This window comes from Neolamprologus multifasciatus, chromosome 17, assembly GCF_963576455.1.
Source record: "Neolamprologus multifasciatus chromosome 17, fNeoMul1.2, whole genome shotgun sequence".
NCBI lineage: Eukaryota > Metazoa > Chordata > Actinopteri > Cichliformes > Cichlidae > Neolamprologus > Neolamprologus multifasciatus.
Genome location: NC_140455.1, coordinates 32,296,963 through 32,323,926, shown reverse-complemented (window position 1 = coordinate 32,323,926; position 26,964 = coordinate 32,296,963). Strand labels below are relative to the sequence as shown.

At 40.6% G+C, this 26,964-nt stretch overlaps 1 protein-coding gene across 7 annotated transcripts in view; it reads right to left on the bottom strand.

The window, feature by feature from the left end:
- Positions 1 to 26,964, bottom strand: part of cald1a (caldesmon 1a) — a 169,751-nt gene that overhangs the window by 44,091 nt on the left and 98,696 nt on the right. The window contains exon 1 of one of the 7 annotated variants that reach the window (XR_014870365.1): positions 24,429 to 24,649. The exons of 2 other annotated variants lie outside the window; for them this stretch is intronic. The gene's annotated coding sequence lies outside the window, so the exon portion shown is untranslated. Of the gene's footprint in view, positions 1 to 24,428; positions 24,660 to 26,964 lie in introns of those variants that run through there. 4 more of the 7 variants (XM_085138737.1, XM_085138731.1, XM_085138735.1 and 1 more) reach the window with 4 other exon arrangements.

Below are 26,964 nucleotides of genomic sequence, written 5' to 3'. Positions count from 1 at the left end.
TGTGTTTGCGCTGTCCTGACAACCAGAACAAACACATTTTGTTTTGGTCATGGTTCTTTGTGGTATTTTCAGCTATAGGGAGATTACCACAGCACTTATCGAATGCCCTCATACTTGCACGGCAAGAAGTTGAGATTGCGTTGCTTGAGCTGCTATTTTGTAGGACTACTTATTTAACTTCAAAATACAGAAAGAAAATAGCACCAGTAATTCTAAAAAGTATCTTTAATGTATCTGTAAAAGCCTAACTCTTCCTGTCTTTCATGGGCTTTGAGTTTTCAGGTTACAGTCTTATTTATTTATTTATTTATTTTACAGTGAGCCAGTTGAGCATGTTAAAATGTAAATCTTCTGCTGGCTTAGAGCTGGCAACATGGACAAATACGAAATAATCTAAAAATTAGTGCTAATCTCATTAATGCAGTTATGGCGTTAACGTCGTTTTAATGAGATTAATGCTGACAGCACTAATAAAATTATTAATTGTCTTTCAAATAAATACATTTCTTCCTTTTTGGAACATAAATTGTCAAAACGGGAAATTTTTTATCCGTGTAAAAACATCACTTTTTTTCAATGCTATTTCTATTAGAAGGAGAAAGAAAGGTGCTAATGCAGTTCGGCTGGACACGTGGTTCCCATTTCACACGATTCATATCTTTTTGCCACTAAAGACATTATATTGCACTACGATACATGATTAAAATCAACAATCCAAAAGATGTACTTTTCAAATACATGGAGGCGGTAACTGACACTGTGGGAATCTAACCATTACTCCACTTGAAACTGTAGGTCACGTGCTGTCCTTTGACGGTATAGAAGCAGTAAAAGTTGGAGGAGGAAAAAGGGGTAGAGACAGTTCAGTCTAAACTAAGATATGATGATAGTGTGTTTTACTGAAGTGGAAAAGATCATTTTATGGTTATTTTATCACACAGATAAAGCTTCTTCAATAAAGCAAGAAGGAGGAGGGAAATAAAAAAGGAGAATGAGATACTGTTTTCCTGTAGGTAGTGCACACTAACAGCTGTTTTGGCTGAGGCTCTGGGGACAGTTTGAGTTGGGTAAACCTAACGTTTTCTGCAGGGGTAAGGAGTCTCCTGAGAGCAGTCTGACAAGGCTGTTAAAATAAGCTCAGCCTGTGTGTAAGGGTGTGTGCATTATGATAAACAGTACTTAAAAAGTAAAATTTACATTTGTGAATGGGCTTGTGTGGGGGGGAAATGTCTGCAGGTGTGTACAGATGAGGCTTTCTTAGTGCTGACTTCAACTAAAAACTGAATAAACTGTTTAACACTGCAAACATGAGAAACCAAAGCAAGTGCAGTTTGTGTTTATGGTACAATAAATGTGTGTACATGTGCGATATCCATCAACACCTACAGCGCAGTTGGATGTCAGAGTTTGGAAAGCTGGCCCGGTGGTTGTGGGTTTCTGCACTATGTGGCTCCTCTCATACGTCCAGGCCAAAGCAACATTAACACGTTTACAGTCCCAGGATGCAGAGCTGCTGTGGCTGAGCATTCATAAATTCGTGGACGCGTTTTGTCACAACAAGGTCAAGAATTTTTCAATGCTTACATGTTCGTCTCAGTGTTATCTATAATCTAGTGTATCTTACCAGTTATTTTTTAAAGCCTGTATGACTAAACTGTTAAAAATTCAATCTAGCTGGAAATTTCTCCTATTGCTGTTTTTTGGGGTTTGGCTAATACCAAAAAGCAAAACCTAACAAGCCGTAATGAAAACTCCTGAACAAAGATGGCCCAGAACAATCAGGACATTAAGATAAGGAAACATTTTTGAGTCAGAACTATAGATAAAAAAAATTCTGGATATTACTTAGGGCTGTGCGATATGACAAAAATCTCATATCCCCAAAATTTTACATTTTCTTTAAATTCTGTGAATCTCGGGCAACTCGACTTGCGTGAAGTGTTTCCAGCTGGGCGTCGTGTACCTGGAGTTGAGTGTTTTGACCAATGCATGAAACTATACATTTTTAGACATAAGTTGTAACGGCCGCCATTTTCTTTGTGAGTATTTTTTACACAGCGTGCTGCAGGGAAAAGCCTGTTCTAACAGTTGAGTCTAAGGTTTATTTTGAGCACCTGAGCTCTTTTTTGGTTCTTATCTGTAAACTCTCTCCACACTCTTTCACATGACTCTTGCGTAGGTGGTAGAAGAGGTTTGTTGTGTTTGAGTCTGAGGTGGGGGCCGGTTTCTCGCATAATTTGCATAGTGCAGTTTTCTGATCCATGTCGGACTTTTAATATCCAAACCATGTACATGCTACAGAGGTAGCCCCTCGTTTCGAAATAAGGTCCTCGATTTGTTTTGACTGGTCTTTCTGTTTGTCATCATTTCAGTTTATTTTGAAAGATCTCGACAGGATCTTCAGGTTTATTGTGAAAGGTTTATGTGGAAAATAAACAAGCAGACGGTAGAGCCACACGCTGGGTTTACCATCATTGTTGCTAACGACAACATGTGAAAACAGTCGCTTGTCCATCCATAGTGTGGTTATTTTAAATGTAAGAGAAAGAGAGAACTTTAAGAATTTATTATAGCCACTACAGTGACCATCAAAACGATGAAATCGTTATATCGAACAGCCCTAATATGACTGCAATGTCATAGCTTGTTAGCTTTTGTTAGCAGCCAGTAAAGTTAACATGCTAAGTTCACATTAGCTTATCAGTGACGAAAGCAAGACACTGTTAAAGAATAAAATTCAATGGCAAAGTTCAATGTCTGAATTCATCCCAATTTAATTAAAATCAATTATATGATACTTCCACTTTATTCTATAGCACTATAGCAGTTTCTCAGAAGATGTCACGCTCACGTTTATCAAGAGCTGGACATATATTGGACACAAGGTCGGGAAAGAAAAATGCGGATTCCCTAACTGGTTGGTGAGTGATTGCTGGAGGGTGCTTTATCAAAAACATCCTTGATACTGACCTGTAGATACTGTCTACAAATGAACACTTGCTAGCTAGCCTCCAAGCTGTAGTAAAATGTGAAAAAATTAATTGAAATTGGAAATGGAGACTATTTGCCTTCAAATAAAAGTTTTAACTCTTGAAACATGTTAGTTACAAAGCTGAGCCTTACACTTTCTCCATTTCTGGGTTATGTATAAGTAAGTGTAACAAGGTGGTTGTCAAAAAATTACTGACCGATCTCTAGGATGGTGTGAATGGTGCTTTTGCAATCAATTTCTCAGTGACTGTCATCAACCTCCATCGACCACTTGCCAAACACCAGGGAATACACCTATTCCCCTGCAACTGGTGGCTACCAGATAGTCCCAGAACAGTCTCAGGGCCCAAGTGGGCCTTATTCAGTTGACCCTACAGCATAACAAGTTAATAGTTAATATCAAGTGGTTAGTAATCACATGACTGGAAACCTCCAATATAAAAGAAATGCCAAATATATGGCACTATTGGCTCCTTAACCAAAACCTTAATTTATCTCTATAATGTAGTTTCCAGTTAAGCCTTTTAACTTATCGCATATCTCTAAAATACTCACATCAAAAGCATCAATAATTCGTATATGTTTAAAATCTCAAACATTAAACAGCTAGTGTGTGTTGACTCCTGCTTGGAACACAATTCAACAGTGCAGCCAACAAGTGCAGACTGTGTTCAGCTATAATATAAAGAGACAGACGGCTGGTTGGTCGGCTATGAATTAAGTTGAGTACTTGGTTCAGAGTATTCAAGCGTGTCATGCAGCCAAGCTTTTTTTCCTTATTTGTCTGCGTGCGCATCGACATGCCACAGTGTGAATATCAACCACAATAGGCTCTGCTGTCAAAGCTGAGGCCGTCAGCCGCGACTATATATTCAAGGGAACATATTAAGCGGCCAACTGCATCAGAGTGCAGCTCAATCTCAATACCATCTGCTTTCCGCTCACACTCTATCTCCTCCAAAATACATTTTTGAAAGTTTAGCTTCGGTTCGAGTGAGGAAAAATTTCACTAAGCGTGAGCCGACGATATTCAGAGGCGAAACTGAGTATCTAAAGCCAGCGCAAAGTGAAATGCAATGTGATAATGTGACGACGTTTTTGAAGATTAGGGCATGAAATAAGAACGGGACCACGAATGCTTTGGATATACCGTCACTGTTGACTTAAGATCTACTGATCGGACAAAATCCTCCCTCAAATCGTGCTACAATCTCCTCTGTGCTGACTTTGGCTGTCTTATGGAAGACAAACCAGCAAGGAAATATTTCACATCAGCGTAAGGAAGAGACCTGAAGTTTAAAGATGTTAAGTTTCCACTTGGTGAAAAAAAGGAGTCTCTTGCATTCCCAGACAATGGTTCACATTCCATAACACTTCTCTGTGCACTGTGAATCATACACACTGAGACAGACCAACCGAAGGTATGTGTTCACACACTTGAAGAAAAGCTCAATGGAATACCTTAAATGCATTATAGGGTTAGCGGGTTAAAGTAAGCATTTATGATGTTAAAACAATCACTGTGAGTCATGTACATGTTACATAAAGTGCGACTCTAATGAAGGAAAATTATTTTTCAATGATAGCTTGGGATCATTACAAATTAGATCTTATTTCTGCAGCATGAGCATTGCTGCCAGTGTTATTAATATTATTTGCCTTTGGTAGGGTCTTGGAAGTGTCACCCAATGCAAACTAGTTCAGGGTGAGGGACCAGTTTGCATTGGAAACACCAAGAGACTATGTTAGCTTGTCCGGTTCAAGGTTACCAGGGCTCCACCCTAGAGTCAGCCCTGAATGAGCTGGCCCTTTTGTGGACCCACAAACCAAGGCAAGGCAAGTTTATTTGTATAGCACAATTCAACAACAAGGTGATTCAAAGTGCTTTACAGAGACATTAGAAACAAAAACAAATAAAAAGCATGATTTAAAATTGATTAAAACAAGCAAACTAACTAACTAATTAACAAACAAACAAAACAGTATATAAAATCAAAACAGATAAAATCAGAACAGTAGATAAAATCAGTAGTTAAATGTAAGTTTTGAAATTTAAGCTTAAAAGTGTGGATTTGGTGCTTTATTCAAATGCAGCTGAGAATAAGCGAGTCTTCATCCTGGATTTAAATAAACTGAGTGTTTCAGCTGATCTGAGGCTTTCTGGGAGTTTGTTCCAGATATAAGGAGCATAAAAGCTGAATGCAGCTTTTCCGTGTCTGGTTCTGACTCTGGGAACTGATAAAAGACCGGATCCAGATGACCTGAGGGATCTGGAAGGTTCATACTGGGTCAGGAGGTCACTGATGTATTTTGGTCCTAAACCATTCAGAGCTTTATAGACCAGCATCAGAACTTTAAAGTCTATCCTCTGACGGACAGGCAGCCAGTGTAAAGACCTCAGAGCTGGACTGATGTGGTCCACTTTTTTGGTCTTAGTGAGGACTCGAGCAGCAGAGTTCTGAATGAGCTGTAGATGTCTGACTGATTTTTTTAGGTAGACCTGTAAAGATGCTGTTACAGTAGTCAAGCCTACTAAAGATGGATGCATGGACTAGTTTTTCCAGGTCCTGTTGAGACATCAGATCTTTTATCCTTGAAATATTCTTGAGGTGATAGTAAGCTGATTTTGTTATTGTCTTAATGTGTTTTTCTAAGTTTAGGTCTGCATCCATCACTACACCCAAATTTCTTGCCTGGTTTGTGGTTTTTAGGTGTATAGATTGAAGTTCTCTGGTGACCTGTAATAAACCAGGAAGCACTCATAAAGGCCTGCAACATATAATCTCATCAGAATCACAAAAATCGATTATTTTTATTCCAAATCCCTTTAAATCTAAAAATGTCTTAAATGTAACATTAGACCTTTGCCTCATTTAGTTTGTGCAAATCTATAAATGCAAATAAGCCTCCGTTTCCCACCACTCGCCTACAGCCTGCCCCCACTCCTCATCTCTATCTGTGATCTCACTCACAAGTCCTCCTGCTACATCAGGGAAAGGATGGTGCTGGTTTACACTGCTGTAGTGTGTGTTTGGCTGAGTAAGAGGGGAAACCCCAGTGGTTAATTTGTAAATCACAACACAGAGAGTGTGCTGTTCTGTTATGTTAGGGGACAGGAAAAAGTAACAGAGCGCATCAATAAATTCCAAGCGCCTGAAGCACTTTAGACAAGTCCTAGCTTTCATAGCTAAAGAAAACTGTCTTTAAAAACAACACTTTTACATAGATTAACACGTGTTTGGAGGCGTTTTCTTTACCTACCATAGTCTTACAAATTGCTTTCACCACAGGTATCGTTATCCTCACTTTAAGCGTCTCTCCATTACTTTGCACGTCAGTTTTGGGAGGGGACACGATGATCATTCGACTGTCCAAACAGCTAATACTGTGCTGTTACTCTCAGGTAACCCTTGCTCCAGTCACCATCTACAAGGTTAGTCTGCAAGTTGATGAATTTGTGTTTGAGTGACTGTGATTCCCACAACAGCTCAGGTGGGAAAGCCTAGTGATTGCAAAGACTGTTTGTTTTACTCATGATATGCCTTTTAACTTAAAATATAATAAGATATTTGACCTTACTTTGAATCTTTTCACTTAAATACCCCCCAACTGGTTGTTGCAGATGGCCAGCCCTCCCTGAGCCTGTTCTACCAGGTTTCTTCCTGTTAAAAGGGAGTTTTTCCTTCCCACTGTCAACAAGTATTTGCTTACAGTTGGTCATCTGATTATTGAAGTTTTCTCTGTGTTACTGTAGGGTCTTTACCCTAGGAATATATATTGTGATACAGTGCTATATAAATAAAAATGTAATTGGATTAAATAAACAGTAAACTGCACACAATATCAAAAACATATTTTTGTGTTTATAACTGATCAGGTCATTGTGTCCATGTCCCCACATAGCAACAAAAATGATGATCCAAACTACAAAAGGCAAGCGCCCCTGCAGTCTAGCATTTATCAGCAAAAAAATGTTGTGTAACTTCCACCGTACTTTCTCAAACCGCATGTGTTGTGATAAAGCAGAGATAATAAATAAAACTGTTTCAATTATCTCTCGAAATGACAAATCTTTTTTGGACAGGAAGCTGCAGCTTGATACTTTCTGCATTCTTGCGCTGCGTTTTCTAAAAACAAATGATTCTCAATGCAGCATACTTCAGTCCCGTGTTTTATTTTCCACTGTCAGCGGCGATAACACAGCTGAATTCTGCAGGCTGTTGTTGGTTATATATTTTGACTGTGACTCACTGTTCTTTTAATATTTTCTCCTCTTCCTCCAGAGCACATGCATGGGAGTTTTGTACTGTTCATCACACTTTAGGCTGCGCGAGATCCAAAGATATTTTGCCCTTGTTTTTTCTTTTTGCTGAGAGACAGCTTAAGACACCTGTGCTTCACCGGCTAACATTCCCCTGCAGGCTGAGGGTGTGTTTACGTGTCCTTAAACACCATGCCTGAAGCTAAGTCACACTTAATTTGCAATAAAAATAACACCAGAACACGCCATCCATCATCTGAATCTAAGCTTTTTCGACTTGCAGGTTTGATTGCACAGATGTTCCACCTTAAACTGCAAACGGGTCTCTTTTATTCCCATTTATGAGGAGATCTAACTATATCCGGCCTCAAAATCTTACTTGAAGCTCTTAAAAGTTTACCACTGAAAAGAGATGATAAATTCTGATTTGTCAGCTGTTGATCCAATTTACCAAATGAAATCACTGCTCAAATGGAGTCGATGTAGCAGTTGGCTGAAAAAAAGGAAAGGCTATAAAACACTGTCTTGCTTTTAAATGTTGGTTTTAAGGGGTACATTTGCATTAAGAGTTGGATTCTTTCTGCCCAAATCATAAATAATCCTGCAACGTCTCTGTGAAGCAGCAGCGGTCGAGAGCCAATATAATTCCGCTCCAGTCTTTGACTTTTTAAAGGCTGTGTGCACTAAAAGTGCACTTTCAGATGCTACACCCACAATCATGCAGAACTGGGAGAAAAAGCATTCCAAAAAGTACAAATCCCACACAAAATAGGGATGTTTGGACGGCATCAAAAGGCTACTGCTCACTGGCAGTGCTCCATATGACCAAATATGGAAGGAAAAAATGCTGCCTTTTCCCGTAACCAAACTGGGAAAAGGGAAAAAAAGGGAAGGTTTTCTTGCATGCTGTGTGCACAGCGAGATAGAGCTCTTACACTCACTCCGCAGTGGCCACAGAGCTGGCTCCTTCCCAAAGCAGCATGACTGATGGTGATGTCGGACCTGCCGTGACATCTCAGCCAACACTGTCGGGCAAACGCACACAAATACGCAAACACCTGCACGACTCAGGAGTCATGAAAGAAAGGCACACCAATCTTTTGGCTGTGCTGACGTTTCATTTTTAAACACACAAAAAGCTTTCTTCGCTCTCGCATATGAGCTCTATACCATTCACAGCAATGCACTCTGAATCCGAGCCCCCTGGAAGGGAACATTCCTCTCTGTGAAAAATCAGCCGTCTCCAACGCCACAGTTCTCTACTTCAGTTAGAAACAGTTTGTTTGTCTGCCCCCAATATACAGAGTGGATGTGACACTCTCCTGCCACTGCCTAATAAATGCCTAATAAATCTCAATGCAGGTTTTTCATTTCACAAGAAACTTATCGAAAAATCTGGGATTTATTTTTTGTTTTCCTCCTCCTTTCATCAGGAGGGCAAAAAAAAAAAAAAAAACTGAACAGAACAATAAATAATGTGCTTGTGTTTTTCCAAAACTGCTTACTAAGTTACTCAACCTTTGCATCAAACCTGAAGTAACACTCTGACATCTGAAATAAGCTTAATGGCTTACCTTCTAAGGTTTATATGAGAACATGGATATCACTCTCATGATTGTGTGATAAATTACTGATTTAACATCTTTTACAGATTTTAAACAGGGATGCAGCTAGCTTGACTCAGTAGGTCTGCTAGGCTGAATGTAAAAAATAGCAAAGGAAAATATTTTTCACAATCTGAAAGGAGTTTCGAAGAGTTTGGAATTTGAGAAATACATTAATTTGGTTTCTAGCCTTGTGTTAGATAAGAATATCTCATATCCCTTTGCTAAACATTCAACTAAACCCAGAATGTGACTGTAGGTTAGCCTAAAAAATGCTACTATGGCTCTTTTAAAGTGATTAGAGTGATTAACATGAAACACTACATGTACTAAGGTTAATTTCCACCATGAAACCCTACGCTAAAAACTTGTCATCGGTTTAACAGTGTCTGTGAAGCTAGATTTAAGAAAACGGTTTATGGTTATAGTTTTTAGAGCATGCTAAACATATGTCATTACTTGGTTGGTCACTGCTAATAGCTTTACATTAGTTTATGTTAGCTAACTAACGACAGAACTACAACTGAGTGGAAAACAAGGACACTAAAACGAAACAGCAGTATAAGTGGGTCACTTTCGTGCTGCCCTTGGCTGCAAAAATGGGTTTATGTTAAAAAACCAAGGACACACTGTCCGCCTTCACTCTCTGGCTGTTAAGCAGTAAGTGTTTTTTCACTGTTGGCTAGCTTTGCTGAAACAGCCAACTGTTGGCCTTAATGTTAGCATTTGCAGAACATTTTAGAAATGACAACAGTGTGGAGGAAAACTTGTTTGAACCAGGTGCAATGGTGGTTCACCAGACAGACATGCTGGAGTCAGACACTGTTTGATCTTTGCTCATTGGGTTGAGTGTACAAAGCGCCACAATTAGCTGGCATAGAAGATGTCCGCAAGATGAAGTCAGCAATATTTTATGCAATAAAGTAATCCTCCTTTTCCCAAGCACACCCCAATAGTTCTGCATTTTCTAATTGTGCATCTTTAATAAGAAGAATGGCTGCATCTAGATATGTAAAGAGGGCATCCACGGAAAAACTGCTTGCCGTGCATCAGTTTGTTGCTCATGGTTGGTCACCAGTGGATATTTCAGGCTCTAGGTGACTAGGATGCCAACATCATCTTTTTCCACACTGGTAGTCGCTTCAGTTGCTCAACTTGAGAAATTGAGAAATTTTTAGCACTGGACCTACCCACATCTTGTCAGCAGCTCTACAGCGGACATTCCAGGCTCCAGGTACCTGATAACCCTCCAACAGATTCCCTATTCTGTCATATGACACTCAGCAGTGTCATGGTTGTTGCTTCATGGTTGTTGCTTCAGTAGCTTGCCTCAAACTTAAAAGTAGTTTAGCTTGTTGCCTGCCCACTTGACATCACAAATGCCGCAGTCACACTAAATGGGACGGCAACCGCCAGCAAAAATTGGCGATTGCCCGGTAATCGCATTGAATTGTTTCCCTTCTAGTGACCAACTGCAAGTAGTTGCAACACCTGTAGCCTCTGACCATGCAAGCTGCAGTCCAGACTTGAACGGACTAAAATCTCTGTCAAGCACATTGGAAAAGGTTTGCAAAGAATCTAATTTCTAAATGCAGACAGATTGCTAACACTTTGCAATCAAGGTGAGCCATTCTGTGCTAAGTGTAACTTGTCTGAGACATGTCTGTTTGCAGTAGGGGACTCAACTTAACTGGTTGCCAACTGGTTGCATTCTGGTTATCTTCCTATTTAAAAGTAAGCCTTTTGTGCAGCTACTTAAGTTGCAATGAGTGACACCTGGGTAGACCCGGTGGGTTATGGTAATCCTAGCATATTTAATTTGAGGTTCCTCCTCTATAAACCCAAACAGTTCAGGGAATTTTGACAACTCAAAAAACCCAAATGTAAAAGAATTCGGAAAATACACTTTTATACGGGTTAGGTCACATGAAATTAAATGTTTTATTACCATGATGCTTTTGACAATGAATGTTGTTTGCTTTGCTGCCAAGCAATGAAGAGGGGAGTTAAAGCGATAAATAAGCCAATCTGGCACTTTCCTCCTTTGTTTGCTCAAGATCCAGGCAGCCTTGGTTTTCAGCGCAGCACCCCACTTATGTAAGCGTCTCCTTGGAAAAAAAAATATACATCAGATATTCTGGTGCAAATATCCAGAATGTCAAATAATCTCAATAAATATGCACCCCTGCACTTGACATGCAACATTAACAATCTGTTGTGGAATTCCACAAGGACATTATAGTCAAGCCCTCATCTTTTTGAATTCAGAATCAACTGCAATGTCACAACAAACATGTTGTGAAGAGGCAATACAGTATTAAAAAAAGACTGTAATAGCATCAGAAAAGACAGGAATAAAATGAATATATATATGTAATTTCTCCACATTGTTTTCCTGTCAAAACAAAGCAGAGCTCTGAGGAATATAGATGGACGTCATCATCGAATCATCCAGTACCTCAGGGTGCACTCTGACACTTTCAACTGTATTAAATGGGAGGTTAAATAAATAATGACAGACAGATGCTCAGTGAAGTCAAAGACAAAGAAGAGGAGCTCAATACAGTAAAAAAAAAAAAACACAGACAAACAAGATTCCCGGGTACCTATAATAGCCTGACATATTCATTATCATCCCAACATTAGCTATGTGTCAAATGGTATCAGCATTTATAATGGTCGATGAATGAAAATAAAATGTAAATTTTAAAATGTAAGGAGAGATGGGAGAAACACCCTTTAGTCATGTCACGAGTGTTGACGTTGCATAGTTCCTCCACCAGAGGGCACTCTGGAACTCACATGTTTGGAATACTGACACAAACACAACAGCCAGTTTATCTGATCACACAGAAGGTAAACGAGTAAATAAATAGCTAGAAAAATCTGTTTATGTTTTTTGTATCTGAAAGAAAAACAATATTGGGCAATATCAGGTAAAGCCTGCCAATAAATAATGCTCTTAAAAGAATGTGAAGAAACAAATGGTGTAACCTAATGCCCAAACAATCTATGTATTGTGTTGAAGAAATTTCAACTTAAGATGAACTATGGCTTGGCTATACTTTTATCTAATTCTATTTTTGTACCACAAGAAGGTGTAGCTAGATATAACTTTTTTTAGAAGCATTTTTATTTACCATGGCACACTGGCAAAAGGCAAAACCCCTTGAGGAAAAGGGATAGTTAGAAAAAAGCAGTTAAACATCACGCTAAAATGATGCCCCTGGTGGCCAAAGTTTTTGTTAAATACAAATGGTAATTCTAAAAAAACAGTGTCTTTAAGGTTCGAGGATACCTCTAGCAGCAATGGAGGAGTTTTTCTTTCACACATGAACATGAGACCTGTCACGAATCCCTTCCTCGCCCTTCTCTCATGTCCATTTGCAGCCTGCTCTCGTTCCTTCAGGACAGCCTGTCTTGACACCTGCCTTCTGTCAGAGTAAATGAGGCCCGGGCAGGAGTCTGTGTCTCCTCAACAGGACATTAATCTGCTACTAGTGAGCTGACCGGGGAGACTTGTGGAACCAGAGTGCTGATGTATTGTGAGTCTAAGCACTGCTACTGCTGACACCACAGCTAGAGAACGGAAGAGAGAATATAAAAGCAGGATAGAATTAAACTGAAAAGATCTCAAGTAAGGATAAATTGGTTTAGTTCCTTTTTCTACAGTAATCAGCTAAAAGATCAGAGTTTCAGTTAACAAAAAAAATTAAGCCTGTCTTAAAGGCCTTTGAGCAGGATACTGAACTTTAATAAGAGTAAAGTCATCCTATATACACACCAAAGCTCAGTGACTGAAAAAGTATAGGTGATTAGCAAGAGCCACAGCACCCCACTGCCTCTGGTACACAGGCAATAACATGACATGTTGGAAGCATTAAGGGAAGCATAAAAATGTATTTCTCATTAAATTTGAGAGGTTCCTGATGCGTTTTTCTAAGGCAAAAACTGGAAATAAAATGGATCTGCTAACATTTGTGACATGCTTCTGGCGCGTTGGATGTGTGGCTCTCTCCGTGGCCAGGGAGAAATTACACTTCGGTGAGAGAAGGGGAGAAAATCGGAAAGATGACCAACCAACCCCCAAAAAAAAGAATAAAAAGAAGGCTGAGTGATTTATGTGGCTGACTCAAACTGTGCCACGAGAGAATGTCTTCCCATCATGCCTTACATGGAAACATGCATGAGGGGAGAGTGAGGCTGTAAGGCATGATGCAATGCCCCTGCACACTGAGAGCCTGTTGAAAACATGACAGCTAAGTGAAAATCCTGCCACGAGTTTGGGCCGTTTTATTTGTCCGTGCAGGCATCACAGCCCTATCAGGAAAACAAAAGGGAAAATGGCTTTAACAGAGGACATATTTATTTAAATCACTCCTAAATATCATAAATCTTTATCTTTCCTGCCTTGCTTTTGCATACAAGTCAGTAAATCATGCGGTGTGATGCCAATTTTTTTTGAAGAGTGCTGCAAGGCTTTTCAAGGGTATTGCATGACAGGGTATTTTTCAAAATAAGGGGCTGCATTCCTGGAGAGAGATAGGAGGAGATTAAGGAGTGAGTGGGTGGGTGGGGTGGTGGGAGAGCAAGATGACCTGACTGAGTAGGCCTATTACTCACACTGGATGTGGAGTGATCCCCTGACGCTGCTTTCAGTTCAGCCTTTGTTGGAAGAAAAAAAAGAAAAATCTGAAGGCTTCTTTGGGGAAGGTGCATCTACACAAGTCAGTAAAGACGGTATGTAATAGATAATAGAGAGTCTCTCAGCAGAGATAGAGGAGGATGTTTTGCTTTAATTCTTTGACTCTGTCTCTGGGTATTCGTGCAGACGTGCTCTCAGTGAATTGATGCAGGACCAAACTGCTTAATGGTGGATGCGCTGGGACTCCTTTTCCAGGTGTGGAGATGAGAATATGCCTTTAAGTGGAATACTCAGCAGACGTTTGATAAATGGGCTTCAGTGGCCATGACAATGACAGAGACAGCATTCAGCAGGTTTAAGATACTCTGCATACAAGTCTGCTGAGTATGCTTGCACCACTAATGTTTTTGGCCACTTGAGAGGAAACTGTAAATACAACACGTGACTTTTAAGCTACTGTGAAAGACTTGTAGAACAGATTTTTGCAGTTATTTAAAGCCTCTGCTACCTGAGCTAGGTGTTAGGTCTTTTTCAACAATTAATATTTGTCAGTGTGCCTCCGTTTTGGGACTCCCCTAGCCTTCAGTGCACATGCATAGAAGTCTTTTAAGGCAGGGAAAGCAGCAACAAGATCCACAGCACAGAACAGAGCAGGTATCAGTGACAGGTTGTAATCACACAGGCCTAGAAACTATTATACAACCATCTGGTAACCACTGAAGGCTGTGCTACTTTCTGTAAACAACTGCCCAAGCTGTAGTGAAACTTGAAAAAGTGCAACACAAATTAAAGTAAGAAGCTGTGGTAAAGGTGGGTTGCAAAGCAGCTTGGAGCAGCTTGCTCTAGTAACTGTAGGCATGCTAAAGATACTTAAAATTGCACGAGATTTGCAGAATAGTATCAGCTAAGCCATCTGATCACATGGGCATACAATCAGCTGTTATATGCTGATGTATTATGATTGTGGGCTTGGTTTGGCTTCATAGTCAGAGTATGAATTTTGTGTATTTTAATGTATCTGCCATCCTAGTCAGCGGGAATTTGTAAAGAAGTGCATGAATTGGATATCATTTTACAGTAATACTTCTATCAAATGCAAGCGACACGAACTGAAGATTTAAAGAGTACACAGAGGAAAAAGTTAGAATAAGAAGGACCAAATCATAGCTCTTGACAAAGGGCTGCAGAGGTCAGCACAAAACTCAGCCGAATACACCAACCCTAATCCCAGTCCACCTCCACCAACTGCCGCATGTTATGAAGGGAGCTACAAATACAGACCAGTAAATATCATAATCCTGTAAAGCGCATGTGTTTCAGTGGGTTTGCAGTAACATTTTTCAAGATATCAAAGCCCTGTTTTTGAAACAGCAGAAGCACATTCTCTAAGTGAGGGAGCTCACCTCGCCATCCAAAAGATACATTCCAGCCTTTTCGTACCTTAAATCCTTTCAGGGCTCTGCAGGGTTGAGGTTCACTAGCTTTACCCGATCTCACTTTCGTGCATGGCTGTGCTGAATGTTGCCTTATTAGTGTGGCAGCCAGCCAGCTAGGATGGGTATGTCTTTCACTCTTCTAAATCCCCGTCAAGGTTAAAGGCCCAAACGAGGGTCTTAAGGACTAAAACATGATCCACGTAAGTTTGCAAACGCAGACACGTTGGGCTACGTGAGACTAAGACACATCGTCACACAATTCTTAACACAGCTCAAGCATAAGATGAAGTCTGAGCGATGAAGCCGAGGTGACTATAGCATGAAACCGCAGGAGATCTCTGCACGTACTTGAATACTTCCTTCATGAGCGCTTCAGAGGAAACAGCCTCCCTGAGGACAGAGACTCATCTTTGTGAATGCTAAAGATATTAATTTTCTCCTTTTGGACCAGACATTGGCATTTCACATACTTGCATTAAAAATGATCCATAATCTGTATAAAGCATGACTGTTTAGATTCCAAAGTGAGCCCTAGCTCTAATACCCAGAGTACATAACGACAGAGCAGCTTTCTTTAGACTTGAACTCTGCTGTTCAGGAGAGCTACCCCACGTCTGTCTTCTCTCTTTCTGTGGTTATGTGACTTTGGGATCCACTGCCAGAAATTCCAGGAAACTCTAGAGCTTCACGAGACATAACAAAGCTCTCTCTCTTCCTCAGTATTTGTCTCATTACACTATGTTCCTCTGTCTGCCCCAGCAGGCCTGGAAGCTCTGCAGCTCAATCTCCCTGGGACGAAAAGTAATTTAATTCAGTGGCTGATTGACTCATATCATACCACTATAAATTCTGGCTTTCCTTACTATTAACGCCTATGCTAATTCTACACCAAAGACTCTTTGGACCATGGACGGCGAAATCCTTGTTGAACGCCATTAGCATGATGTGGCATTTACCACTAAATGAAGGATAAAATTCAGCTTCAGAGGTTAATATATGTGCAGTATTTAAGCCTCTTAATTCCTAAATTTATTGGAGTAACACATATCTAAGACAGGCATGAAATTGTAAATAATTGAGCAGTGCTTTTAGGAGGCTTCTCTTGTTGCTCCGTTGAGATTGCTGCAAGCTTTTTTTTAGCTCATGGCAAAACTGGAAATGAGATTTGGTTCACAAAGCAGCAGCGCTTGATGGGAATAAATCCAAAACCACATCCAACAACCCCACCACCACCACCACCACTAATCTGTCCAAAGGGGTTCACCCATGTCCTCCAGTTGGAAATTTGTGCTATGCATCTGGGTCAACTCTTTTTTTTTCAAATGGATAGATGCCAGCCTGCCTGAACCCCCTCATACACATGCACCTACAGAAATACCTATGCACTCACCACCCACCTTGTGTTTATGTTCAGAGCTTGAGTGACTGGTATTTCATTTCGGCCTGCCCCGAGCCCTTCTGCACAGTTTGGCTTGGCCGGTGTACCATTACTGGTCATTAAGTCTAACCTGAACTAATAGGGGCCTATTTTCCAAGGTGGTCTCCCAGGTGGCTGTTACAGGAGTGAATGGCACCGCACAGCTCAAGGCTCAACTTAGGAATCCAGAATCTCGTGAAAAAGCCGTCGTTGGGATGCAAGCCAGACACCGTCATATATGTGATGCAGTCTCTTTGATAACAAGCAGCCATTGTTCTGGGGGCGGTGGGGGGGGGTCATCTGGGTGTTTTGTTTCTCATTAAGGCACGTTTAATGAGGCCAGTCATAATAGGAACCCTACCCCATCCTTAACATGCACTATATTACTTTTGAACCTTTCTCAACATCTGAACAAATGAACCGTCCGTTATCCTTCTGGAACCCTGAACAAAATGGAATCAAACCAATAAAAACAACAAGTCAATGATATCCAGCGGAGCTAAATCTATAGAAAACACCTTACTACTCTGTTCGCAGATATCTTATTTTAACATTAACATTTTCATGTTTTAACCATGCTCAGCTCCAATGTGACATGTGCCGTCATTAATCAGAAGAGAAGGAGACATTAGTCTAGAAGCGGGGGTAATTAATCCGCGCTCACACTCCATTAGATGTCATGCTCAATTTGTGCTGGAGAGCTGTGTACTGTGTAAACAAGCAGAGACGATGGGACCCACAGCTATTACTCCTGAATAGCATGGCACCTCAGGACATGTCCTGGTGCTGTACCCCCATGAAAGCTAAACTTACTTGCTGCATAGTTCAAGTGGATAATGCAGCTCAAATTGTAAGTAAAATGAAATGAATCCTTGCCCGTATTAGATAATTGCGATCATGTGGTGCTTTTATAGGAAATTTGTGAACTCTGATGTCTGATCAGAGGCTAATCGTATGCATGTGTATTTAGTCATAAAAAAGTGACTGGACTTGTAGCCAAACTATAAGCCTCCAACAAGGTTAAGCTGCAGTAGGGCATATAGTATGAATCAGCCCTTACTTTAATAAGTACCATTTGGCTGTCACCTCGGCGGCTGTAGAGCTGCTCTTTTACAGTAAAGCCCCTCCAGTACAGAACTGGGGTTATTCAATAAAAACCTGACTGAGTGTTTCTCCCAATCACCACTGGCAGAGCTCTGATGAGGTAAAAAGCTCTTCTATGCCAGCCTATGTCCCTGCGGAGCAGTGTCTGATTAAAATGGTTTTCTGAGGCCATATTTTTGTTCTCCTTGTCCCCTTGCCAGACCCGAGTTTGAGTACAGAGAGAAAAACTGACAAATTACCTAATGCTCACTGAAATGAATCCACAAAAACAGATCTAATCTATTTAAAGGCCTCTGATAGGTGGACAGATGGGAGCAATGTTTTTTTTTTTTTGGGGGGGGGGGGGGGGATTGGTGGTATCCATATCTCAAAGTCACTGGAAAAAGAGAATGTTGAGTGTATGCCTGAACATACTGTACATTTGTTACTGGTAGTGATGGAGGAAAGACTTTGCATCAGCCATTCTGTGATGTGATCGTCACCCTTAATCACTTTCACACCCCTCCCCACACTTATCTTTTCAACCCCTCTCCACCGAACTCCTCAGCCGAACGGGGCAGTGACATGTGAAGTGGAAAGAAGTGGTAACAGCGGAGTGGCCTACTAGCTTTTGTACTCGCCCGTCCTCTCGCCTTGCTTGTAATACATTCCTGAGCAATCCTCGGAGGCCCATATGTAAACGCCTGAGTATGCTTCTGATTAGGAGGCACAAAGAGTACACTCTATAAATGCACTCTTAAACAATTACCACTGCTCCCAACTGCAGCTCCAACACAGACCTCAGACTGTGCTGCAGCCTATTCAGGTGAGAAAGTTGGATGTGGACCATTTACAACAATGTGCCTCGTCTTACTTTGAAAATCAGACTGAAAAAGGTTTGACAAGTATTATGAATGCAAATGCTCAACAAATGCTCAACTATACTGGTTTAAAGTTCTGTCACAGAATTTAATGCATAGCCGTTATCCTACAGAAAATTATAATCCTTCAACTTGCTTGCACTTTTTTGATTCACTCTCTGAGCTTCCACCACTGAATGGCCTATAATAAACACAGTGCATACTACCTATCCAGAACCAAGGAGCCCATTTGGTTCTGTTGTGCTGTGAAACTTCTGGCAGAGCTTGGCATCTGGCAACTAGCAGATGGTGAACCAATGTGCCAATTACCAACACCGACATGCCGTGCTGCCTATTATTCAATCTGGCCTTGAGTGATCACACTTTCAAGTCAGAAAACGATACGAGTGAGAGGTTGATCTAACAAACCCTCTCCATCCGAGTGTGACTAAAGCTCAGAGGAATTCAAACGCAGGTCTTTTGTGCCCACATGACTGCTTCAGACGGGGCGACTGAAAGTTAGTTGAGAGCGAGTCTGAAAAGGAAAGGAAGCAAAAGACAGCTCGATCCTAGAAGTGTGTTAAAGAACTGCAGCTTGGAAATAGCTATGAAATTGTGGTTTGGTTAAATAGGACTGAATATAGTGGCGAATCTCTTATAGGCCAAGGAAAAAAGAAGAGGAGCAGAAGAAATCTCCATCACCCAAGAGACAACCAGAGCCTAATTGTAGAGTGAACAAATGCCAGAACATCCAAGAACACTTTGCTCCCACTGCACAACTGTTCCATGTCAGTTTGGCTGCAAAGCGAAGAACAACAAACAGCATATGAGGCTAAATTACACACGGAAATGTGTCATGGCGTAAGAGATTTTCCTCTTAACATGGAAAATAACAGGAATTTATATATCGCAAACATCTTCCAAGCTCTTAAAGCGTAAATAAACATCTTCTAAGGTTTCCTTCACAAGCAGTTAACCATTCCTACCAGTTTTTACCTACCACTTGCTGACCGCCATTACCCGGTGAAATAGTTAAGAATTCTTCCCCAACCCGACATCTGCCCGTCTGTCCAAGCTCACCAATATTATACAACTTAGTATGCGGTTCTGGATGCAGCACATCTAAATTACATGCTATCGAATTCAAAAGGAGGGGGGGGGGGGACAGCACAGAGTACACTGTAGGGCTCGAGTCCAGGACCAAGAGTCCCCTGAGTGTTAGCTACACGTCAATCACAATCACTTCAAAATGAGGTGAACCCCATCCTACTCCTGCTGTTGTCCAGAAGACAAACTTAAAACCTTCACTGACTTTTTTTCCCCCCCAAAGCAAGTGGTGCTCACACTGATGACAAGGACAACACTGATAAAACAGAAAGTGCTCGTTTCGCTTGCGGTTCCCCAGCATAGCGGGGCTGCCTTTCTATCTCATGCCATAGTCTTACAACAAACAAATCTGCATGAAATTAAGCCAGCGGGCAAAAACACTCGAGCACAGGAAACATGCTTGACATAGTTTCACTGGTCCGTTATGAGAAGAAACCAGAAAATAGCTCTGGCACCTGCTGTGCAGAAACAATGTATGTTTGGACTGACGTGTCTTCATGTTTGGAAAGTGTACCACATGGGGAGTTTAGGTAAAAATAAAAGAAAAAGAGAAAAGAATGGTCTGATCATTTGTGTTTGAAATTTGCCTCTGTCAGTTTTCCACTCGATTCAAATTTCAGTTGAGACACTTGGTTGAATGCCTCGGCTCAGCAGTGCTAAGAAACTACTGCCTTGCAAGGGAAACTCTGGATTCTTGCTTTGGAATATGATGCTGTGGTGGATTATGAGTATCTAGCATTAGACTTCAACAAAGCAGCCACATATATTACATTCATGTAAACAAATAATTAGCATTTCTTGATTTTAGTGAGAATAAGGCACAATAATCAGCAAACGTCTTAAGTTAAATCAGCAAGAAAAGAAAAATGGGATGAAAAATGAGATGGAGAGAGTGAGCGGGAGCCAGGATACAGTAACTAGAAGCCTTTCACCGCACTGTGCAGCTCAGAGCCAGACTCCGGAAATGCATGGCAGTGTTCCCTACATCCTGCCTGCCCAGCCCTAACCCTGGCCCTCGCCCACACTGCCAAACCCATGTTATCACTCTGTGCAATTACCTCCACATTCTTCTGCACCCATATCATATCGTTCCAATTATAAATCCATACAGAGCACCACATTTCCAGTGTGTGGCTTGCAGTCTGATGTGTGCTCTGGTTAAATACGTGTGTGACAGTGTGAACATGCACTTTAAAAACAAAGTGGCTCAACTGATCAAACAAAAAATTTAAAAAGCAAGATTTGGCGACACGTATATAAACAGAAACGCATAGAGACAAACAACAAAAAAACCCCTAAACATTTGATCTTAACAGTGAGGAGTTGAGGGCTGTATGTTATGATGTGTTGGAAATAGTATGATGTGGGCTGTGTGGGCTCATTGCAAATTAACACATCTGAGTGGTTTGAGTGATCATCTTCATCCAATAATTAAACCTTTCTAACCTGATAAGAATACTCTCTACTGTGATGACAACAAGCCAATCACAAAGCACAAAGGAGCTTTATTAAAAACAACACAAGCTTTGTTTAATGAGTATAAAAATGGCCTTCAGAGCCAGCGGAGGCATCACAGTCTTAAACCTATGTCAGAGATTGTAAGGCTGTAAGTAATTTATGCATAATAAAAAAAGACAGTAGATGTAATTATGTAAACATTTAAATAGATACACATTGTCCGATCAGATCGATAGTTTAACAAGCTTTTTAGCAAGCTAGAAATTGCGGATAAATATTTACATAGTAGGATAAAAGCAAAGGCTGCATAAAACATGGACATAGCCTCAAGGTCAGAAAAATTACGCTGATGTGGAAGTGCCTTAAAACGGCATTTTATCTCCAGGTCACCAGATGGCGATATCTGTGGTTGCAAATAACCCTCTGGTCCTATAAAAGTCTAACCAAATAAAATATCTGTCTTAATCTCTGTAAACAGTTTTCTGTTGAGTTCTATGAGCTGAGTCACTCATTTTGCATCATACTGAATAAAAAAAAAAGATCGGCTTCTTCCTGTTAAAAGGGAGTTTTTTCTTTCCACTGTCGCCAAGTGCTTGCTCATAGGGCATTGTCTGACTGTCAGGGTTTTTTCTGTATTAATGTAAGGTTTTTACCTTAAGTATAAAATGCCTAGAGATGTCTGTTTCTGTGATTTAGTGCTATACAAAGTGAATTAAATTAAATTAAACTGAATTGAAGTAACAGGCAAATAATGATACAACTGACTATATAAGTAAATAGTTGCACAGTTTGTCAGGGTCTGTTCTGTATGTCTGCTTCTTGAGTCCAACACAGCAGTAATCATGACACAACAAAAAGTAACAAATAAATAGTACAAATATATAACTAAAAGTAATAGACACAGGTTGCATAGTTACCAAAAAGGAAAGGATGAATTGTTAAATGGTTAGCTAAAAGAAATATATAGTTACATAGTTTCTAAGAAGTAGTATTTGAAATAAATAAATAGCTATAAGGAATGGATAAATAGAGATATAGTTACCTAAAAGAAATTGTTAATTACAAAAGTAATGGCTAGACTGTGATATGGTGATAAAAGGTGTTAACTGTATTCCACAGATGAAAAAATTTAAATGGACACAAAGGGAACATTAAATGAATGGCTGCTACAGATACCATGAGATGGCGGTGGGGTGCATAAGGTTGTAACTACTGTATTAGAAGTGTGTTATTCATTGCATTCCTGAGGCTATTCCAGTCATCTGTCATCAGGTTTGCTCCTGCACCTTATAAGGAGCAGGAGGGCATTCTCCACTTGTTTTCCAAACACTGCGCAACTTATCGGATACAGTTTCATGGACAATTACTGTGCTGTCTGTTTCCTGAAAGTATTTAAAATGAAAAAAAAAAAAAAAAAAAAAAACCTTACAGATCGACCTTTTGCAGTTCCCTCCACCCTCTTACACTTACCATGCTTCTATTTCACAGATACAACTACACAATAAAGCTGAGATCAAAAGACTTTATGCCCAAACTGAAGTACAATGAGAGCCGAAGAGAGTTTTTTGCCTCCGGCGTGGTAGGATTGCACAGAATGTCATACCTTGAGAAGAGAATTCATTTTTGAGTAAGAAGGCCTGCCCTCTGAAAGACTGCCCTGTGGCTTTGTCTGCAGGAGATGCTGGACGTCTTTAAGACTCAAGCATTAATTAAAAAAAAAAGAAATTAAAAATCTTATGTTCAGATTTGATCTTTTGAAGGGCATTTATTGAGCTGGCATCTATACAAAGTTAGGATAACTACCTTTATCCTAGCTCTGCACACTTTACGAATGCCTTTCTAAACTAAGGGTGAAAACTAGGGGTGGGTTTTTATAATCGATTTATCGATTAAAATCGATTCTGGCTTGGATAACGTAAAATCGATTCATTAAAATCCTGAATCGATTTTTTAATAAAAATTTATTTTGCCTGAAATGCCAGAATCTCTGGTTAAACCTCACAAAATTTCAACAACCACCAAACAGCTAAAACAGTAAATGAGAGCAGGAACACGGATTCTGCACAAAGACTTAAACACACAGCACAACCCGCGGATCAGAATCAGTGAGATGTTGCCTTTCTCACGGTCGGGGCTGAAAGCCGACAGCTCGCTGATTCTGATCTGTCGGCGGCTCCGCGCTTTGTGTTCACGCCCTTTATGCGCTGATTCTAAAGCTGTTAGTTTGATGTCTCTCCAAACAATATTGACCGAACCAGCAGCAAAAGAAGATCCAAACTAGGCTTCACATAAACATCGTCATGTATTCACTCTGACTTTTACTGTGTTGCTTCGACCACGTTGCACATCTCTCTCTCTCTCCCCCCCTCTCTCTCCCCCTCTCTATCTCTGTACTGTTTTCTGCATTATTCGCTTGCTTGTTACGCACAAGCCTACCTTTGTTTACAGCGCTATCGGCCGACTTTTTTTTCTTTCCGTTTTATATACTTCCGAAAAGAAAACCCAATTTCTGCCGTTCAATACTGAACAAATTTAAACTTTTTAAAATTATACAAAATGCAAAACGCTTAGCCGTGTCTCTAATAAAACCGCTGCAACTTCAGAGGTAATGTTCATGTGTTGATTAATGGATTTCTTTTGTTTTTGATGTACTGCAGAAAATTTTTATAAAATCCGATGCCAGGAAAATCACCTTCATGTTTTTCTGTGTTTTAACTTCAGCTACTTTGACACAAAGGCCTCTGCTGTGATGCTCACACCTTTGATAAAGTCTTGCGTGTGTCAGCTTCCTTTTTATAGATACAAAAATATGTAAATGTACTGATCTGAATTATAATATTTCTGACTGTCAAAATTTCCCAGATTCAAATCGAAGTGAATCGAATCAATCGAATTAAATCGAATCGTGGATCGAATCGATTCTGGACCTTGTGAATCGGAATTGAATCGATTCTAGAAATCAGTGACGATACCCAGCCCTAGTGAAAACCACAACCTTCCTTTAATGTCTGGAGGATGCTGTTGACAGAGAGTCAACATCAACAGGCCAAAAAGTAGAGCAACTTTTTCTTCAAACCCCCCCCCAAAAAAAAACTTCCATCAGGCTGCACTGAGTGGCTACTTCGGCTATGAGAAACTTGCCCACCCCTCCTTCTTCCTACTGCCCCTTCATACTTTGTTCGCTAAAGAATCAGAAGGCCTGAGCGCGCATTGCAAGAGCGTGCATACGGTATGCTTTTCTTTATGCATCCCCACAATAAAACACATTTTTTAAAAAAAGCTCTCTGGGCCTGCAGCTGGGAATCATGACGTCACCATGCCTTTAGTGAACCAGCAGCGTGAAACGCGCACAAAAGAGGGAGCGGCTCCAAGCCAAGAAATTCCGAAAAGTAAAATCAGCAGCCCATGCGCACAGCAGACATCCAAGTATGACAATCTGCCATCGTAACGCGGCCTATTGCATCATTGTTTTTTGTTTGTTTTTTTTACGTCATCTTTAACTTTCCACCCACAAAAGGTCTGATATCGTCTGTAAAAGTTCAAAGTTGTTGTTTTTTTGCGCTTACCTGTGGATCACGACGGGACAAAGTAGAGCTCTAGAGTCGAGTGAGAGGAGTGGAGAGGAGAGGAGGGAGCCTAGTCTGCAGTCGGGTCCTCCACTACACTCAATGATAAAACCAAACTCAAAGCCCGCTCAAGCCCCTCCCACCTTTTTAAGACATACAGTACACATCTACCCTCGGCTGCATTGTACGCTTCGGTCTGTTTTTGTAACGCCGAGACCGAGACCAAAGTGAAAAAACTCAAATTTGTCAGCTCTCCTAAGAGCTCGTGCAAAACTCCCAACATCTAGAGTGACTCTGCGCAGAAAATGCACACTTTTGGGGGAGAGAAGGCCTTCTGGGATAAATAAAGTGTCAACAGAGATCGCATGAGATGTTTATCTTGGACAAAAAAAGGGGCTCACGGTGCAGACCAGCAGGCCCCAAAGAGTGCATAATGTGTTGGCAACTGAGTTATAGGGTTCCTCTGTTCACCATTATGTGAGCCATCATAACATGACAAATAACCACAGTTATCAAATTATATAACTGCTCAAGACATTCATTTATGCAGTGACTCTGAAAAGGCATGTGGGCTAAGTAAAATGAATATCTCATTAGCTAATGTTGCCAAGCTATTGACATGCATATGAGTCTTAGTGGGAATCCAATTTTCCTTGATACTTACCCACTCTAGCAAGAATTATTCTTTTTACAGATATAAAAATGTCCCTGTCCATTAGAATGAAGTTTTTTCCTACCAGTTTAAGCAAACTGTTGGCTCTAATTTAGCAAGATTTTGTCATTTGCACTGATAATGACTTCTCTATACTGTCTATATGTATATACACTCATCAGACAGTTTATTAGGTACACTTTAATAGTAACAGGTTGGACCTCTTTTGCCTTCAGATTCAGAAAGATGCTAGAAATATTCCTCACATATTTTGGTCCATATTGACGCAACAGTTTTACACAGTTCCTGCAGATTTCTCATTCTAAGACATCCCAAAGGTACTCCAACAGGCTGAGAACTGGTGACTTTGGAGGCCATTTCAATATAGTGAGTTCATTGTCATGTTCAAGAAACCACTTTAGCATGATTTGATCTTAGTGAAACGGTACGCTATCCTGCTGGAAGCAGCCATCAGAAAGTGTGTACACTGTGGTCATAAAGAGACATGGTCAGCAACAATATTCAGATGTGATGCGCTGCTATGTTGGTACTAAGGGGCCAAGAAAATATCCCCCACATCATTCAACCCCAACTAACCTGAACTGTTGCTACAAGGCAGGGTGGATCCATGCTTTCTTGTTGTTTATGGTGAACGAGTGGCACCTGATGTGGTCCTCTGTTGCTGAAGCCCATTGTTTTTAGTGCATGATGCTCTTCTGCATACCTTCGCTGTAATGAGTGGTTATTTTCACCCAGAGAACTGCTTCTCACTGGATATTTTATCTTTTTGCGACCAATCCCAGTGGAAGAACAGTTTCTGAAACACTCAGACCAGCTCATCTGGCACTAACAACAACGCCACGTTTAAAGTAACTTAAATCACCTTTCTTCCCCATTCTGATACTCACTTTGAATCTCAGCTGCTTGAGATGGTCTTGACCATGTTTACATATCTAAATGACCTAAGCTACTGTATTATATAATGAGCAGATGTATAGGAGTACAGCTAAATGTGTATATTCAGCAGGGTGGGTTCAAATGATGGAGGCTATATGATCAGGTCTCTTTTGCGAAATGCTCAGACAGTAAAATACAGAAACAGATTCACAATTAGGCTACGTTCAGTATGTCAGCATCTCTTAGCTTGCAAGCACGCTAATTCTTGGGTAAAATCTACAGTACACAGAGGTCAGTTGAACAGAATCAACTTTTTGGGATCACCTTGGAAGAGGCTTTTATAACATAATCTCTTAATTTTGTGTGCAAACCACAAAATTCCCAGAAAGAGAACAACAAAAAACAAACAAACCCCAAAACACCTGACCTTTTATCTTCAATAGAAACTACAGCTCTTACATTACTCTCTGTGTCAGCCCTTACACGAGATGATTAACGGATCAAGAGAATTGCAGAGGTGAAGTTTCTCGTTTGATTCCCTCCACCAAAAGCACCACAGCTATTTCTGACCTCGTGTCTGTCAGCAATTTCAGGATACAGAGAGTTAGGAGATGACAAACACAATAGCAGCAGTGTTCTACTTTCTACTGTGAAACTGCAGCACGCAGACACTGCTCGGCTTTGTCGTCCCCCCCCCCTCCCTTAAAACAATGATGCTCAGAACAAAGAGCGAACTTAAGAGCATTAGGCAACTGGTGCAGAAATGAGCACCATATGCGCCGGTGCTCTTTTGCATGTGCTTTTTAAAGATAAAGCGAAAGAAATGCGCTCTGCTGATTGTGTACACGTGCAAACGCAGTCGTGAGTGAGCGTGCGCGTGTGCTGACATAACGAGGAGAGAGAGGAGGGTTAGAAGGCCATTCCGCCCAACAAATCTGAAAATGTGTTTATGTTAATTTCTTTGAAAAATGATGTATTTAAAGATAA